The sequence below is a fragment of the Grampus griseus genome (assembly GCF_964374135.1).
Source record: "Grampus griseus genome assembly, chromosome: 14".
Classification (NCBI taxonomy): Eukaryota; Metazoa; Chordata; class Mammalia; order Artiodactyla; family Delphinidae; genus Grampus; species Grampus griseus.
Window position 1 is genome coordinate 31,025,192 of NC_139008.1, and position 18,589 is coordinate 31,043,780.

Sequence of the window (18,589 nt, forward strand, 5' to 3'; positions counted from 1 at the left end):
CCGCCAAAGTGGAATCAGAGTTTTCTTGTTGTTTGTTTAAATACTAAAAACGATATGTACTCATTGCTGAAAATGTGCACTGAAAATAGAGAATGTTGTGTGTGTGCCTGTGGGATTTGTTGGTTTGTTCTCTCCCCTCTTCCTCTCGTCTCATCTCCTTTTGTTTTTAAGTAACATCATCCTTGGTTTTCTGCAACTTACTTTTTTTACTCAACGTATACCCTGGAAACCTGCACCTGAGATCTGTTTGTCTGTCTATCTATCTATCTATCCGTCCTCTATCTATAGCTATATCTTAAGTATGTGTGTATATATAGATATATGTATGTATATACATGCCTATCTATATACACATGTATGAATATATGTAGATGTATGTATACATACATGTGCATATGCACAGATACATGTAGATATACATATGTATGTGTATATAGAGATATGTATGTATGAATATCTACGTTCTTTGTAAACTGCACATTGCATTCCTCAATAGGGATATACCATGATTTATTTATCCAATCTTCATAATAATAGAAATTTATGTTGTTTCAGCTTTTTTTCCATTAGAAACTAAACTGCAGTGATAATCATCCTTACCTGTCTCTTCGTGCACATGTGCAAATGTTTTTCTAGGGTTGATTCTAAGAAGTAGAGTTTTGTGGTCATGGAACAAGTGCATTTTAAAATTTAAGTGTCTATTGCCAAATTGTCCCACAAAGTGACTATATATTTTATGTTCACACTAGCATTTTGTGAAATCACTCGACTTCCCACATCCTCACCAACACGTTACATGTTGGGGAAAGTGCCCACACTGGTGCTCCTAGTCTCAGAGTTTGTATCTGAATTTCCTCCCTTCATATGGCCTAAGTGTTTGTTTGTTTTCTTTTTTTTTTTTTTTTGCGGTACATGGGCCTCTCCCGTTGCGGAGCACAGGCTCCGGACGCGCAGGCCCAGCGGCCATGGCTCACGGGCCCAGCCGCTCCGCGCCATGTGGGATCTTCCCGGACCGGGGCACGAACCCGTGTCCCCTGCATCGGCAGGTGGACTCTCAACCACTGTGCCACCAGGGAAGCCCATGGCCTAAGTGTTTTTGTAGGCTGTTGGAAATCTTGGCAGACATCACTTTTAAATCTGCATTGTATTCCATCATATGGCTGTATCATAATTTAGTTAACTACTCCCATCTTGGTGGACATTTAAGTTAAATTTGATGTTTCCGAGAAGTGTCATTGTTCTTTGTGGGCCATCATTATGGCTCAGCTGTTGAGATTTAGAATGATCACTCCTACACCCATTCTGCGTGTGTTTGCCTGATGTTCGTTGATTTAATCCATGCTCATTCTTCAGATAAGCAGTGTAGCACCATGATTAAGGGACTGGGCTGTGGAGTTGGACTTGTTAGGGTTCAAATCTTGTCTTGTCCACTTTCCATGTGACTTGGACAATCATTTTACCTTTCTGGGCCTCAGTTGTTCATTGCAAAATGATGGGGTGTTTTTTGTTTTTGTTTCTTCTTTTTTTTGTAATTTTTATTTATTTTTGGCTGCTTTGGGTCTTCGTTGCTGTGCGCAGGCTTTCTCTAGTTGCGGCCAGCGGGGACTACTCTTTGTTGCGGTGCGCGGGCTTCTCATTGCGGTGGCTTCTCCCGTTGTGGAGCACGGGCTCTAGGCACGTGGGCTCAGTAGTTGTGGCACATGGGCTCAGTAGTTGTGGCTTACGGGCTTAGTTGCTCTGCGGCATGTGGGATCTTCCTGGACCAGGGATTGCCTAGATGGTGGTTCTTTCACTTCAACATGCATGAGAGTCACTGGGAGGGCTTGATAAAACAAGACTGCTGGGCCCCATGCTCAGAGTTTCTAATTCAGTAGCTCTGGAGTGGGCTCTAAGAATTTGCAATTCTAGCAAGTTCCTGGGTGATGACGATGTTGCTGGTCTGGGGAACATGCATTGAGAACCAATGTTCTAGGGGTTGTCCTGAGTATGAAATGAGGTGATGCATGAAGAGTGCCCCTTAGCATGGGTGCCTCGCACCTGGCAATTATTTAATGACTGTCGGAGTGAGCAGTGAAGTTGCTTTGGTCATCAGAAAGTATAGTCAGCAGACCAGGTGAGTTTATTATCAGTAGAATAACATGTCACTCTAAAATGTCTCTGGAAGGTTTTAGGACTCTGAATCTGCTACAGTTCAGGGATAATCTCTGGTCTGCAGCTAGTGGGGTGTCTGTGTGTGTGTGTGTGTGCGCGTGCGTGCGTGCGTGCGTGTGTGTGTGTGTGTGTGTGTGTGTGTGTGTGTGATGGAGGAGGCTTAAAGATTTTACCTGAAACTGACATTTATCCGAAAAATGAACTCTTAGGTTAGGAAATCATGGTCCTTTGAAATTTTCCCTTCCTCTCTCCTCTTTCCCTCTTTAATGATCTTGTTTCTACGTTGCTACTTTCAGCATTTTTAATAATTGTCCAGGTATCAGGAAGGAACTAGGATAAATTGGTATGAGTCACGGGAGTGTCTTACAGAGGCAGGATTGCTGCCAGCCCAAATGAATTCTCACTTCCCATAATAAGTGCCTTGCAGCTGGAATATTCGTATAATTCTGATGGAAACATAACTCAATTGTAGGGCAATTGAAATATAATATATACAGGAAGAGGAACTTGAGAAGGATAATTGGCAAGACATTCAGATCTCTTTCTAGTGACCACCCTGAATTCCACTCCTTAAAAAAAAAAATTCTACTCCTGTGAAATCCTGGTGTGCTCTTTCCAGGAGTTATGCTTTGAATGCAGCAATGTTGTAGGTGGTATTTCAGCCGCAGAGAAGTAATGCATTAAGTGTGGTAAGCCGTCATCCACCGCCTGGTTTTTTTTTTGTTTTTTGTTTTGCGGCATGCTGGCCTCTCACTGTTGTGGCCTCTCCCGTTGCAGAGCACAGGCTCCGGACGCTCAGGCTCAGCGGCCATGGCTCACGGGCCCAGCCGCTCCGCGGCATGTGGGATCTTCCCGGACTGGGACAGCGGCCATGGCTCACGGGCCCAGCCGCTCCACGGCATGTGGGATCTTCCCGGACTGGGGCACGAACCCGTGTCCCCTGCATCGGCAGGCGGACTCTCAACCACTGCGCCACCAGGGAAGCCCCCACCGCCTGGTTTTCATGAAACATTTCTCCACCCTTGGAGCACTGGTGGCGCTCAGCCACAGTGTGTAGGGCTCAACCAGTATGTGGGTTCTTCGCCACACTTCCCCACTAGCACAGTGTTCCTTAAGCCCACCCAGGAAAGAGTGGGACCTTGCGAAGCAAGACAAGGACCAGGAGCTGGAGAAAGCCCCAAGACGCAGTTTTTAAGAAAAGGATTAAGGGCACTATATCTCTATCCTCCATCCATCACTCCTTCTATCCAGCGAACCCTGTGCTAGCCTCTGGAATCATACATGAATTAACATATAACTTCTCAAAGAATGTACAGTCTGATGAAGATGGGGGAAATTCGTCTAAAGACAAACTCAGGTAACAAGGGGTTTTTTTTTTTTTTTTTTTTTGCGGTACGCGGGCCTCTCACTGTTGTGGCCTCTCCCGTTGCGGAGCACAGGCTCCGGACGCGCAGGCTCAGCGGCTACGGCTCATGGGCCCAGCCGCTCCGCGGCATGTGGGATCTTCCCGGACCGGGGCACGAACCCATGTCCCCTGCATCGGCAGGCGGACTCTCAACCACTGCACCACCAGGGAAGCGCAACAAGGACTTTTTTTAACATAGAAAAGAAAAGAATAGTAAAAAAAGTAGAGTCTAGCAAGAGGGAGAAGATATGGGAACATATGTATATGTATAGCTGATTCACTTTGTTATAAAGCAGAAACCAGCACACCATTGTAAAGCAATTCTACTCCAATAAAGATGTTAAAAAAAAAAGTACAGAGTCTGATGAAACATCCACCCCCATACTCACCCCAGAGAACAAAGTGAACATGTCATATTTGTTTCAAATTTTTAAAAGAAATAAAACATTTCTGATAATGTAGAAAGTCCTGATTATACCTCTCCCCAGCCCCACTCTTCTCCCTTTCTCTCCATGAGAGAGAAAAACACCACAGTGAATTTGGTATGTATCTAAATCCATGTGCATGTTTTGTACTTTTGATACAGATACAGTGCGACCTTAGACCCAATGGGTAGTTCTTTTTAATATCATAAGTGGTATCTAATGTGCTGGAATTTCCTTTACCTCAACCTACGGCTCAAGCATGATCTATGAGGACACATATAAAACTAGTGTATTCATCTTAGTTGCTTTTTTGTATTCTGTTGTATGTGTTCTATCTTTTATTTAATCAGCCCCCTTTGATGGACATTTAGGTTGTTGACAGTAAGGAATCTTCAGTCTGGGTAGCTCAGGGCAGAGAACACATGTGTCTGCAACCTGATTCGGACCCATCAGCTTGAGTTAGGAGTTCTCACTTAAAGCTTTAAAAAGTTACATTTTCAGCTGGTTTAAAAAGTCTCATTTTGCAAAGCATCTGTAAACAAATAGCTCTCATCACTCCCACTCTGCAGTAGGGAGGATGCAGATAGCTTCAGAAGAGGTTCAGGTGAAGTCACGCCTGATGGTTTCATGGTGAGTTGCTGAGGGATCGGGGGTCCTGCTTTGACTGGTTGAGTTCTACATCTTGGGGCTAACTAGGTGTGTCCCTCAGTGGCCTTCACCGACGTTGCTTGTAATCTTATACACAGAGTTTGTACAGTTAAAATATTGTCACAATGGTTTACTGCTCACAGTGATGGACCAGGTACAAAGGGTCTGCTTGCCGGGTTAATGATCCTACCATGGACCTGTGTCTGTTCTTGTTTCAGAAAAAAAAAAGTGGGGAAAAGGGGAAATGTTCTTTATGTTTAATATTTCTGGTTTTACAGAAGGCACTTTGAAAAGAGCAGTCAGCGTTTTCCAAAGTTCAAAAATAGCTCAGCCATGTTATGTAACCGCCTCCTTGCTACTGCAGAGTTATTAAACATCTGTTCCTTCACCAAGCACAGAGCACATCGCTGGCAACTCCTGGATCTGTGAAGGTAAACCATTACCTGTTTTGTTGGCATGGAACTTAGGCTGCTCTGTCCAGTTCTGTCCCAAGAACATCTCCGGTTCACTAGCGGATGGGGCCCCTCCGGAGGCAGCACGACATCATGGTCAAGAGTGTGGGTACTTGGGAGTTCCCTGGCCGTCCAGTGGTTAGCACTCCGTGCTGTCACTGCTGAGGGCCCGGGTTTGATCCCTGGTCAGGGAACTAAGATGCCACAAGCCGTGGGGTGCAGCCAGAAAAATTTGATGAAAAAAAAGTGTGGGCACTGGAGACAGGCTGCCTTGTTTGAATCCCTGATCTGAACTCTCCTAGTTTCAAGACTTCGGCCAAGTCACTTGATTCCTCCAAGTCTGCTCCCTCGGATGTAACCTGGGGATAAGAAAACTGTTGTCCTGTAGGCTAGAGCCTGGCATATGGAAAGCAATCTGTAGATGGTTACCATTGTTGGTAAAATGTGTGTGCACATCTGTGTGTTTCCTCTTCCACTTTTACATTTATGAAGGAGGAGGTCATAGAAGGGAGAAGGTGGATGCTTTTAAGACTTAAACGCACTTGCCAAAGGATTAGCTTGGGAGGAGCGTGGCCAGTGGGAAGAAGGGTAGAGAAAAAAGTGGAGAAAAGTTCACGGGCTGAGTGCCAGCTTGGTTTTGAATTAGCCACATACTTACCAAGTATAAGTTACTAACCACTCCGAACTCAGGCTTTTTTCCTAAAATGCCCATGTGTCTGTGTGTGTGTGTCTGTGTGTCTGTGTGTCTGTGTGTGTGTGAGAGAGAGAGAGAGAGAGAGAGGGAGGGAGGGAGGGAGGGAGGGAGGGGGGGGGAGAGAGAGAGTCATTTCTTCATACTGTAGGAGAATTAAATGAAAGCATATATGTAAAACAGTTATCATTGTGCCTGGCATGTAGTAGGCATTACACAAACAACTGTGAAGTCATTATTCTTATGATGATGATTATCATCATTATTATTACTTTAATTTATACCTGTTATACTGCAAGCTGTACAGAGACAGGGAAGTGAGAGATGGAGGTATATTTCAATCTTGTTTGTTACCGATTGAGTTGTGACTCTGTGTCCTGTAGCTCGGCTCCCCTTTCAGTTGTGGAGGAGGATGTGGCAGTCGCTGCACTGGAAGTCAAATAGAAGCGCTCAGGTAGATCTACAGCCCCAACCAGGGGAAAAAGAACAACTTCTTCGGGAGAGCTATGAATTACTATTAAAGGGAAGTTATTTGGTTTTAATTGATGGTACCTGGCTTGACCATTTATGTGTTTTACATTAACTTCTTGATTTATAAAGTCCAGCTTCTGCTTTAAGAAGCAACAGCATTGTAAATTATCACCCTGACAGGAAGGGAAATGGAAGGAAGATAAATAAGGGAGAGTAAATTTAATTCATATCCAATTTACATTGATACTTTTTTCAATCTTCCTTTCTGAAATATCCATAGGAAAACTTCCTGGTTTAATGACCCGTTAAGAGACTGATCTGAACCTGGTTGGCATATTTGTATTTGATAATCAGAATTATCACTGTTGGTTTTTTTTTGTTTTTTTTTTGCGGTACACAGGCCTCTCACTGTTGTGGACTCTCCCGTTGCGGCCTCTCCCGTTGCGGAGCACAGGCTCCGGGCGCGCAGGCTCAGCGGCCATGGCTCACGGGCCCAGCCGCTCCGCGGCATGTGGGATCCTCCCGGACCAGGGCACAAACCCACGTCCCCTGCATCGGCAGGCGGACTCTCAACCACTGTGCCACCAGGGAAGCCCTGGTTTCTTTTTTAATGCCAAGAAAGAGGCCTGCGCAGTTATAATTCTCTGCGTTATAACGTCCCTGGGTGAATGTAATAACTCTGCAAATATTTATCTGTGGGATCAGCATATGCTCAACAAACATTTCTGGCGATGACACCAGGTACCCAGGAGACCAAGCCATCCTCTGGGCCTGTGCTGTAAATCTGATTGGGAGTCTGGACTCGGGAAAGGGGGAAAAGACTGAGTCTCAAAGAGATATGTAGTGAGAGAATCCAGCAGCCTGTACCACATTAAGAACCCAAAGCGTATTCCACGAGGCTGTGTGACTTTGTGGAATGTGGTTTTGGATAGTGCTTTGTTCAAACCCTCTCATTATCTAGGCTATCCTGGGCAAGTTACTTAACTTCTTTGAGCCTCCATTTCCTTGATTATATACAGAGATAATTCCAACCGTACAGGATTATGGTGACACTTAAATGCACATAATTTACCTAGCCAAGCATCTAGGATGTAGTTGGCCCCCTGCAGATGTTAATTCTCCCCCTTCGCTCGGCCAGATGCACAGCTTGATCTGACACCTCTTGTGTCCTGATGGACCCACGAGAGGTGGGCTGTGCTCCCTGGGTGTTCAGCCTGAGAGTGAAGTCAACAGCCTCTCCTCAGCCTCATCTCTGTTTGTGGCACCTCTCCTGGAACACCGCCCTCTCTTTTTTGGCTGGAAGTCAAGAGCACCGTATGCCAACCCAGCGATGCAAGTCAATCATTTCCAATTGGCATCCAATGAATAGCTCGACAAATGGTGGAAACCCAGTGCTGGCAACTTGAAAGGGTCAGAAATTGTCCGTGCCTTTACCTTGAAGGAAAGGTGGTTTGGGTTGTTTTGGGGTCACACATAAAGCATAAATATTGTTCAAATTTGCCTTAGGCCAGATTCAAATCTTTGGATTTTGGAACCAGCATGCCAACAAAAATACGTATTGATCTTTTTCCTACGTATTTCCTTTTATCCTTTTTTGAATACTAGGGAAGCTTTCATTTTGAAACTTGTTAATTTGGTGACATATACTAATGATTTGCTACGGCTTCCTTCTGTGAAAGGATTATGCGAAGAAAAGCACCATTTTCACTACTCTGGTGCCTGCTAACAGAGAGTATATTGGGAGCAAGGGGTTTTAATGTGTAAGCACAGGGACCAGTTAGGAGATTAAGACCTAAATCTGTGTAATGCTATAGATTCAGAGGGAAGTGGGTGGGCTTATGCATGTTTCGGAAGTAAAATTAACAAAACGTGATGGATGGATATGAAATGATAGAAGAGATTCAATAATACTTCTTCACTTGTACAGCTGAATAGATGGCGGTACCTTGCACAAAATTGGAGAAGAAACAAATTGGGGGAGAGTGAGACAGGAACAGCATCTAATTTCAGACATGTTCAGTTGAACGTACTTTGTAGACATCCAAGTGGAAATCTCAAGTAGGCAATTGGAGAAAAGAGTCTGAGTTCAGGCTGAAAATCTAACACGCAGGTTTTGAGCTTACTGATGCCAGTTAAAACCTCAGGATTGGGTGAGATCACCTAGGGGAGAATGAAGACTCAGAAGAGTGATCAGGTTCCAACCTTAAGGAACTTCAGCATTAATTGGTAAATAATCCCTGAGGGGAAGGAGAATACTGGAGGAAACGAGTTGGGCTGTGAATTTCGGCTGCCTTTTCCGCCTTGGAGACTCTCTATTCTCAGCCTTGATTTTGTTGTGGAGCCTAGTGGGTGTCTGTACAATGTCTGTTATATGCTAGACATCATGATGGAGGCTATGGACCTTCCAAAGATCTATAATCCACAAGCATTGTTAATCTATCTGGGCTTAGTGCAACCTAGGAGAGTTAAATAATCTGACCAGAAGTTTTAACCAATATGTGGAAGAAGTAAAATTTTATCACATGATGAACTGCCAAGCAAATCATCAGAGCAGTGAATGCTTTGAGTTAAAGGAAACCAATACCATACTGGGCTGGATCCATGACATAGGTGGCGAGCCAAGCTTTGGGTCTGAAGAGACGAGGAGGTCATACTCAGGAAGGGGGAAAAAACCTCTGCTTTTGTTTCATTCTTGACATGATCTGGAAAACATCTGATGCCGCACAAAACAAGTTAAAAATCCTTTCCACCACAAGAGAGGAGCATATGGCAAGGTGTGAAGGGCCAGTTCATTTATAAGCTGTCCTTTGCTTTCCTGGAAGGGTGTCTGTCTATACCCCTCCTCCTCGTATGTAGGACAGAAGCCCTCCTTGTCATTCCTTCCAGGTGGGAGCTAGACAGCCAGAACGGGCCTCTCCACCTGTTCTTTGCCTTTGTCCTCTTGCTTTCCTGCTCCCCGCTTCTCCTGCCTCCATGTAGATGCTGCCTGCCTGCAGGTGTGACTGAGCCCCTGTGCAGGCTCCTGGTGCCTCAAAGCCTGGCATGGATCGCAGGAACAGAGGAGTCACTGTCAGCTTGGTGATGCTAACTGGGTTCTGCGTGGGCAGGGGAGGCCAGCCACATTGCTACACAGGCCTCAAAGTGTGGTGAATGAACTGGCTGATCTGCTGATGTCTGGTATACTCTTGTCCAAATCCCCATAGCCAGTTCCTGAGGGTTTGCATCATTTGATTAAATCCTATCCAAACACAAGGAATAAACATATATCACTGTTTCCTACACAGTGGAGGACAGCTGTCCTGAGACACATGCTCATTTCCTTTTCATTTCCATCCCTGTTAATAAAAGGAAGTTTCAACAGTTTAATTAATACATCATTATGTGTTGGGGGGGAAGGGAAACTTCAAGTTTCGTAAGTTACATTATGGAAGCATAGATAGATAGATAGAAGTATAGTTGATTCACGATGTGTTATTTTTTGGTGTACAGCAAAGTGATTAAGTTTTATATATATAATATATATATATAATACATATATTCTTTTTCAGATTCTTTTCCATTATAGCTTATTACAAGATATTGAATATAGTTCCCTGTGCTATACAGTGGACCTTGTTGTTTAATTTGCAGCAACATTGGATGGACCTAGAGATTATTATAGTAAGTGAAGTAAGTCAGACAGAGAAAGACAAATATCATATGATATCACTTACATGTGGAATCTAAAAAAGTGATACAAATGAAACTATTTACAAAATAGAAATAGACCCATAGACATAGAAAACAAACTTATGGTTACCAAAGGGGAAAAGGGAGGAGGTATAAGTTGGAATCATATATATTTTAAAATCGGATGTAATGGAAATGTTAAAATACTCTAATGATACAACCTACCATGTATTAAGTCCCTCCTATGTGCCAGTCACTTTAAATACATTATCTTTTATCCTTAGGTATGAGTTAGGATGTTTTTGCTGCAGGTAATAATCAACTAAATTCAGTTATGTGATTGAGTTATTTGATTGGAAATCTAGACACAGGGTGGACTTCAGATGCAGTATGCTCAAGGTTCTGGTTCTTCCCCCTGTGATCTCTTGACTCTGCTCTTTTTTTTTCAAGATAAATTAATGTCATAATAAGTTATTTAAAATCCATATGCAGTCACACAACTAAACTTCATAATTATCTCTTCTTGGATAATAATAAAGAATTTGTCCTGTTAAACTCTTCCCTTTGGTTGTTTAGAATCTAACATCCTCTTATTGGATGCTTAGGTAATTAAATGACAGCTTCAAATATAAGATCTTATCATAAACATATATTAAATTTAGTTTCAATTTAATGAAATGCAAACATTTGTAATTTGGGATTTAGGACAATTCAACTCACGGAAATATTTTTTAAAAACTTCACACTCCGGGGCTTCCCTGGTGGCGCAGTGGTTGAGAGTCCGCCTGCCGATGCAGAGGACACGGGTTCGTGCCCCAGTCCGGGAAGATCCCACATGCCGCAGAGCGGCTGGGCCCATGAGCCATGGCCGCTGAGCCTGCGCGTCCGGAGCCTGTGCTCCGCAACAGGAGAGGCCACAACAGTGAGAGGCCCGCGTACCGCAAAAAAAAAAAAAAAAAAAAAAGAATTATGTCCTCAAGGGCTTCCCTGGTGACGCAGTGGTTGAGAGTCCGCCTGCCAATGCAGGGGACGCGGGTTCGTGCCCCGGTCCGGGAGGATCCCACTTGCCGTGAAGCGACTGGGCCCATGAGCCATGGCCGCTGAGCCTGCGCGTCCGGAGCCTGTGCCCCGCAACAGGAGAGGCCACAGCAGTGAGAGGCCCGCGTACCGCAAAAAAAAATAATAATAATAAAAACTTCACAGTCTGTATTTTATTATGTGAAAATTAAACACAATTTATCACAACATACAATACTTTAACTGTAAAAGTGTCTCATGCCTACAGAATACTAGAGGTTAGTAAGAATCCTCTTCCTACACAAAGAGACCTCTAAATGGCTTTATATTTTTCTACTTAGGATATGAACTTGACTCTGCCCTTTGAGGAGTATAGTCCTCGTTCTCAAAGTGCTTCCTTCATGACCTTAAGCTTGCTGTCAGAAACATCTCAGATGACTTCTTTGTTCGTGGCCAAATTAGGTCATGTGCCCATCTTTGGGCCAGTAATAACCATTTTGAAAATGCCATGTACTGACCGGCTTAATTTCAGACAGCTAACCCAATCCCTGAGAAGGCAAATAGGATTAAGTTACACCAAACCAGACCTACTCTTAGAACTGAGATGGGGTAAGCTTCCATTCCTCCAAGTCCCATGGATTCTTATAGGACACATGAAGTCTCAACAAATGTGATTTCTATTAAGAGTGAGGAAGAGGGAAATGGATGCTGGATAGATTACCAGCAGGTCAATTATAAATCATAACTCATATTACAGGTGAGGAAATCGGGGACTAGAGAAGTTACATAACTTGGCCAAAGCCATACAGCTAATACAAAATAAAGCCAGCCTTCAAATCCAGTTTTGTTTGGATCTAAACTCCACTACACTACTTGAAAAGCTTGCAAGTTGACTTGAAGTTGCGGTATGTCTTTTTTGACTTGAATGTTTTTACTGTTTTCAAAAATTGAATAAATTCCAACATGTAAAACTTGTAAGATTTCACAAAAAATTATATGTTTAGCTAATCTTGAAAAATATGAAAAGCTGATAATGATAATCCGACATTCCTATCTGGAAGTCTTAAAAGTTGGGACTCTAGATGTTGGGTCCAAACCTTCACTCTTCAGGGAGAAGCTGGAAGTTGTAAGTTCCCTCCTGATTGTATATTGCTGTGCTGGGGGTAGAGTATATGGTGAGAATGTGTCTCAGCCTTTCCTACACATTGGATGTGTGTATTTTGTTGTTCACTTGATGTGTAGTTCGCTCAGCTAGTTTCTGGATTTCTTTCAGAAAGAATTGCTTCATAGCTGTAGATTCAGTGTACCCGTAGGAGGAAGTGAGTTTGGGAGCCTCCTATGCTGCCATCTTGTACCAGAACCTTCCTCCTACCTGGAGACGGTCAACTGGACATGGGAAATGACGTTTAGATCAAGAAGGGCCTTCCCAGTTCACTTTAGTCCCCACCTGGACTACTTATTCATATTACCTCCATAGCCTCTTTCAGTGTTTGTTTTATCATAAGATGTGTATTTATTACTTTTATCATAATCATCATTATTTATAAGCATTGCCAAAACAAGACCTTGATGAACCTTAAGACTGGTAGATGTTCAAATGAGTGATGACAGGAAGTTTCGATATCTCACTTACAAGGATCACCTTTGGGACTAAGTGGTTTTTTTTTATGGCCCTAGGTCATAAATCTACTTCTCTGTTCAACTTACAGGTGAGAATTTGAGTTGTTTGTGCCAAGTGGCTTGCCCAAAGGCAAGAACTTATTGAATTACCTAAAGAGAGTTCCCACTCATCAGATTGGATTAATTTGTAGATGTTCCTCTAAAACTGGAAGAAAACATTTGTTCTGGTAAGGGGTGGGGATAGGTGTCCAGCTTTTCTACAATATCCTGAAATTTGTCAAATAAACAGCAAACGAGGGAGTCTGATGGAACCCACGCTACTTGTGAAGGATTGTTGCTGAAAATGTCAGTGTATCATCTAAACCTCGTGAAGTCTATGGTTCAAATCTGATTTTTCTTTTTTATGGCTCAGATTCATAAAATATATTATTAGGTGTAACAAATTATTTTCAACTGGTGTTATAACATTAAAATGTAAATTCTCTATGCTTTATTACAGATGAGGAAAGTGAGGCCTGGAAGACACAGGGCTCATTTTTCATTAATGAGAGACTGGCTAATGGCAAAGACATGCTAAGCCTAAGTTTTCTTTGCCCCAGACCCAGATGTGTTGCTCTACTGAATCAGTCCTCTTTCCTTTTAGGTCCTTTGTGATTAATGATAATAATGTGGTGATGAGGATGATGATGATGGTGGTGGTGGTGGTGGTGGTGATGATGGTGGTGGTGGTGGTGATAATGATGGTGGTGATGATGATCGTGAAAATGAACTCCAGGGACTTTGTCCATTTTACTGGTACACCAGTACCCAGAATAGTGTAGACACTTAAATATGTGTTGAATGAGTGAATCATATAATTGCTAACACAGCGCTTGCTCTGATCTAAGAATTTTTACACACATTATCTTGTATTCTCACAACTCCATTTTTGCTAGAGAAAAATAATCTCAGAGAGAAGATTGACTTTTCCAGTGTCACTTCATGGTAGAATCAGGATCAAGATTGCCTTGACTTTAGCGTCTGATCCTCTGATTCTCTGGCCTCTCAGGGAAAGAGGACATCCTAGGTGTGCTTTCATGAGACCTTAGAGGTCTTACATTGTCGTAAAGTGCGTACAAAGATCCTTCCGTTGTGGGCGGGAGTCATTTTGCTTTTCTTAGAAATTAATTTATCACAAAAATGTGATGCATGGGATTTCATTTTATAAACCACAAAACCTTCCTGAAAATGTTAATAATATCCTCACCATCAGTATCAGTTATTATTATTGTCATTATCATAGAGATTGATATTTGGCATTGCCAAGAATAAAGCAAGTGGAGAACAAAGGGGAGAAGCTGATCTTTCTTGGGAGAATTTTTATAAGAATAGTCAAAAGCTCAATTGCAGAGTCATCAACTCTCTTTAAATTAGTTCTAGAATGAGTCCCTTCAGATTTTGTGCCTCCCTGAGGAATGCCAGTAAATATTAATTGGATGCAAAGAATTGAGCAAAAATGTCAGCACGGGAATCTCAGTAATTCTGACTAGGCAGAAGGAAGGAAGTAAAAGGTAGAAAGGAAGAGGGAAGCCAATATTTAATTTTGACACTGGGTGCATGCCAGGTCATAATGGGGTTATCTGCCTTGATTTTTCTTTTTTAAATAATCTTATTTGTAATAGGATCCAATTTTTTAAAATGAATTTATTTATTTTTGGCTGCGTTGGGTCTTTGTTGCTGGGCACGGGCTTTCTCTAGTTGCATCGAGTGGGCGCTACTCTTAGTTGCGGTGTGTGGGCTTCTCATTGCGGAGCACAGGCTCTAGGTGCATGGGCTCAGTAGTTGTGGCTTGTGGGTTCTAGAGCGCAGGCTCAGTAGTTGTGGCGCACCAGCTTAGTAGCTCTGCGGCATGTGGGATCTTCCTGGATGACCAGGGATTGAACCCATGGCCCCTGCGTTGGCAGGCAGATTCTTTTTTTTTTTGTTTTGGAAAGCAAAAGGGTTTTTCTTAACGTCTTTATTGGAGTATAATTGCTTTACAACGGTGTGTTAGTTTCTGCTTTATAACAAAGTGAATCAGCTATACATATACATATACCCCCATATCTCCTCCCTCTTGCATCTCCCTCCCTATCCCACCCCTCTAGGTGGTCACAAAGCATTGAGCTAATCTCCCTGTGCTATGTGGCTGCTTACCACTAGCTATCTATTTTACATTTGGTAGTGTATATAAGTCCATGCCACTCTCTCACTTTGTCCCAGCTTACCCTTCCCCCTCCCCGTGTCCTCAAGTCCATTCTCTACGTCTGTGTCTTTATTCCTGTCCTGCCCCTAGGTTCTTCAGAACCATTTTTTTATTTTTAGATTCCATATATATGTGTTAGCATATGGTATTTGTTTTTCTCTTTCTGACTTACTTCACTCTGTGCGGCAGACTCTAGGTCCATCCACCTCACTACAAATAACTCAATTTCGTTTCTTTTTATGGCTGAGTAATATTCCATTGTGTATATGTGCCACCTCTTCTTTATCTATTCATCTGTCGATGGACACTTAGGTTGCTTCCATGTCCTGACTATTGTAAATAGAGCTGCAATGAACATTTTGGTACATGACTCTTTTTGAATTTTGGTTTTCTCAGGTATATGCCCAGGAGTGGGATTGCTGGGTCGTATGGTAGTTCTATTTTTAGTGTTTTAAGGAACCTCCATACTGTTCTCCACAGTGGCTGTATCAATTTACATTCCCACCAACAGTGCAAGAGGGTTCCCTTTTCTCCACACCCTCTCTAGCATTTATTGTTTCTATATTTTTGATTATGGCCATTCTGACTGGTGTGAGATGATATCTCATTGTAGTTTTGATTTGCATTTCTCTAATGATAGTGATGTTGAGCACCCTTTCATGTGTTTGTTGGCCATCAGTATATCTTCTTTGGAGAAATGTCTATTTAGGTCTTCTGCCCATTTTTGGATTGGGTTGTTTGTTTTTTTAATATTGAGCTGCATGAGCTGGCAGGCGGATTCTTAACCACTTCGCCACCAGGGAAGCCCTGCCTTGATTTTTTTAAAGTGTTCTTATCACATATATGCAGGAAGGCTAAACCATTGGCAAACATCTTCCACTCAGTATAGGAGATGGGGAGGAAGCCATCATGCATGCCTCTAAACCATAGTTCTTGAGTTTAATAAATCTTCTGCCTTCAAAACAGAGCATTTCTTAAATAGACTCTGAGCACTGAACACAGGACTGGGAGAAAGTGTTTGTCTTCAGCCAACTAGGTGAAAACAAAACAAAACAAAACAAAACAAAAAGAATAAAAACAATCCCCTGGCATCAGTTACCCATGTTCATCTACTGATTGCCTGGATCTCATTCTTTCATTTGTTCATTCATTCACTCATGCATACATGCATTTGTTTTCATTCATTTACCCTTTCATGTATGCAACACTTAATATCTGTCTCAATCCCACAGTATGTGTGTCATACAGCGTCATACAGTGATGGACCAAACAGACAAAGGCTCCCCACCTAAATCTCCTGTTCTAGAGGGGAGACCAAAAATGAGTGAATAAACACATAATATCAAGTTGGTATTGACATGAGATGGGAGGAAAAATAGGGTAGGGTAAGGAGATAGAGGTAGACCAAGTTCTGTAAGATCTTAGGCCATGGTGAAGGTTTCAGGTCTTGTTTCAAGTGTTATGGGAAGCCACTGGAGAGTTTTAGCAGGGGAGTGAGGTAGACAGCTGCAGTGACCCCTGAGCTTGCACAGGTTGTATCTGGAGCCTCATTTGCTTTTTCTTTGCCCTGTGCCATTTCATTTCCTATTACTAACAGGCTTTGCTTAGTGTGGAGCGTAGGTGATTTCTCAGATTCCATTCCTCTCTTCTCCCGTTATGAAGGCTGTGGTGGGTGAGTCCTATTTGGCCACAGCCAATTTAAAAAAAAATCCCATCCATCTCATTATAGCAGTTGGTTCAGGAATGGACATGTGATCTAAGTTGGTCTAACAGAGAGAACTTTAGGACTATTTGTTGTATGGTCATTGTTCAGATGTGAGGCCAGGAATTTCTGCTGCCGGTTTTTTACCATGGAAGAAATCAGGCTGAGAATAATGGTGACTCATACCTGGGCCTGAACTAGAGATGTATGGTATGGAGAACAAGCCAGAGCCATGATCAAACCATACCTGAAGTCCACCCTATCACTGATCTTTTCAGATATTAACCACCAGACTTCCTTAATGGTTTAAGTTGGTTCACGTTGGCTTCTGCTAATTACAACCAAAAGAACTTTGATGAATATGCATATTTGGCAGCTAATCCGTAATATTATGCTAAATAGTTGAGGCATTGTACCCTTTAATGTGGTTGCCTTTCTAAAGCTGAGTTTGACCAACAAGGGGATATTATAAATAAAAATCTTAGATTGTTTTACCCAGACAACCATGACTCTTTACTTCCATACAGAAGACTCCTTGATGGGCATAATTTGTGCTTGGTTTATGTTTGTAGTCTTTGGAGGATTCCAGTCTGATAAATCCCACAGAATTTGGAATCAAATTCTAGATTTTTCTGCCACTTATTAGCTGTGGGACACTGAACAAGTAACTAAGTCCATCTAGACCTCATTTCGTCATCTGTAAAATCGAGATAATGCTGGTTCTCAGAGTGGGGAGTCTGTGAAAATTAAATAAAGCATGGAAAGCATTTGGCTCAATGTATGATACGTTTTAGTTCTTGTATAATAATATAATTCTCAGAATGACCAAGAAAGTGGAACAAAAATGCCACCTAGATGGCAGGATTGCTCTGCATATAATAATGAAGTGAGTTTCATTATTCTAACTCCCTAGGGCTTTTGAAAGAAAAACAGATTTTTAAAAATTTAGGAAGGCATTCTCATTAACTAATAGACTGGGGAGGAACAGTCCTTAGAGAGGAAATGAGAGGGAGGCAATGGTGCAATTGTGGAATAGAATGCATTAGTATTGATGCTGACTTGCTCCTATACAGTAAATAGACACAGAGAGCCACATAACCATGTCTTTCTAGAGGATTTTTTTTTAATATAAGAAGACCTTGAGTCCTACAGAAGAGTGAGATGTTACCATATTTTATATAATCTAAGACTCCAACAATTATAAAATGATCTTTATTTTAAAAAGGATAAAATGCAAAAGTTGGGCATCTTAAAACTGATGTGGAAGAGTAGCAGTGCCTGCCAGTCCCAGTGCTCTTAACTACTTATAAGGCAGGTGAGAGCCTCATATTATGTATGAGAAAAATGGGGCTCAGGAAAGTTAGGTGGCATTTCAAAGTCATATCATTAATGGGCAAGAGTCACAGTTACATTTGTCCGTTCATTTGAAGCATTTATCTCGTGTTCAGTGTCAATCCCTGCCGGGGATACACCAGTAAATACAAGAGTATGGTCCCAGTCTTCATGAGGTTGCAGTCTAATAGGGAGTGTAGAGAAAATTGAGACAAAATGCTGTTACTGTAGACAAAAATATTTATAAATGATTATAAATAAAATGATTACACTACATTATGGCTGCTGAGAAGGAAAGATAGTAGACACTGAGATGGAAAACATCAAGGCGTGCAGACAGCATGAATCTCGTGGAGGATGAAGAACCAGACATGCAAAGAGCCAGGGGAAGTCATGCCAGGCAAAGACATGAACAGAGTGTGCCAAGTGCCTGAGATGGGAAAGACTTTGAAGTTTCTATGGAAATGAGAAAAAAATGGTATCCTGGTGGACTCAGTTTCAGATCTTTCTGACCACTAGGTCACACCGCCCTTGAAGAACAGGCCATTGAGGATTCGAAGGGCAAGAAAGACCACGGAGCAGTGGCTGTCCAAGGGATGCTGATCACCTCCTCACATCAACGACTTAATCCTCCAGAAGAGAATCATTTCGAACATTATCTCACCAACCCCATCCCTGTCCTGTTAAAGCTGGAGGAGATATTTGAAGAGCTTCCATACGAGACATGTGGGGGAGGGAGAACCACCTTCATGATATTGCAGAAGGGACGCTGATGGAAGAAG

General features: G+C 42.4%; 1 protein-coding gene across 1 annotated transcript in view; it reads left to right on the forward strand.

The window, feature by feature from the left end:
• GRIN2A (glutamate ionotropic receptor NMDA type subunit 2A) overlaps window positions 1-18,589 on the forward strand; it is a gene marked incomplete at both ends in the record, with an annotated part of 362,339 nt that overhangs the window by 209,706 nt on the left and 134,044 nt on the right. The gene's annotated exons all lie outside the window — the stretch shown is intronic.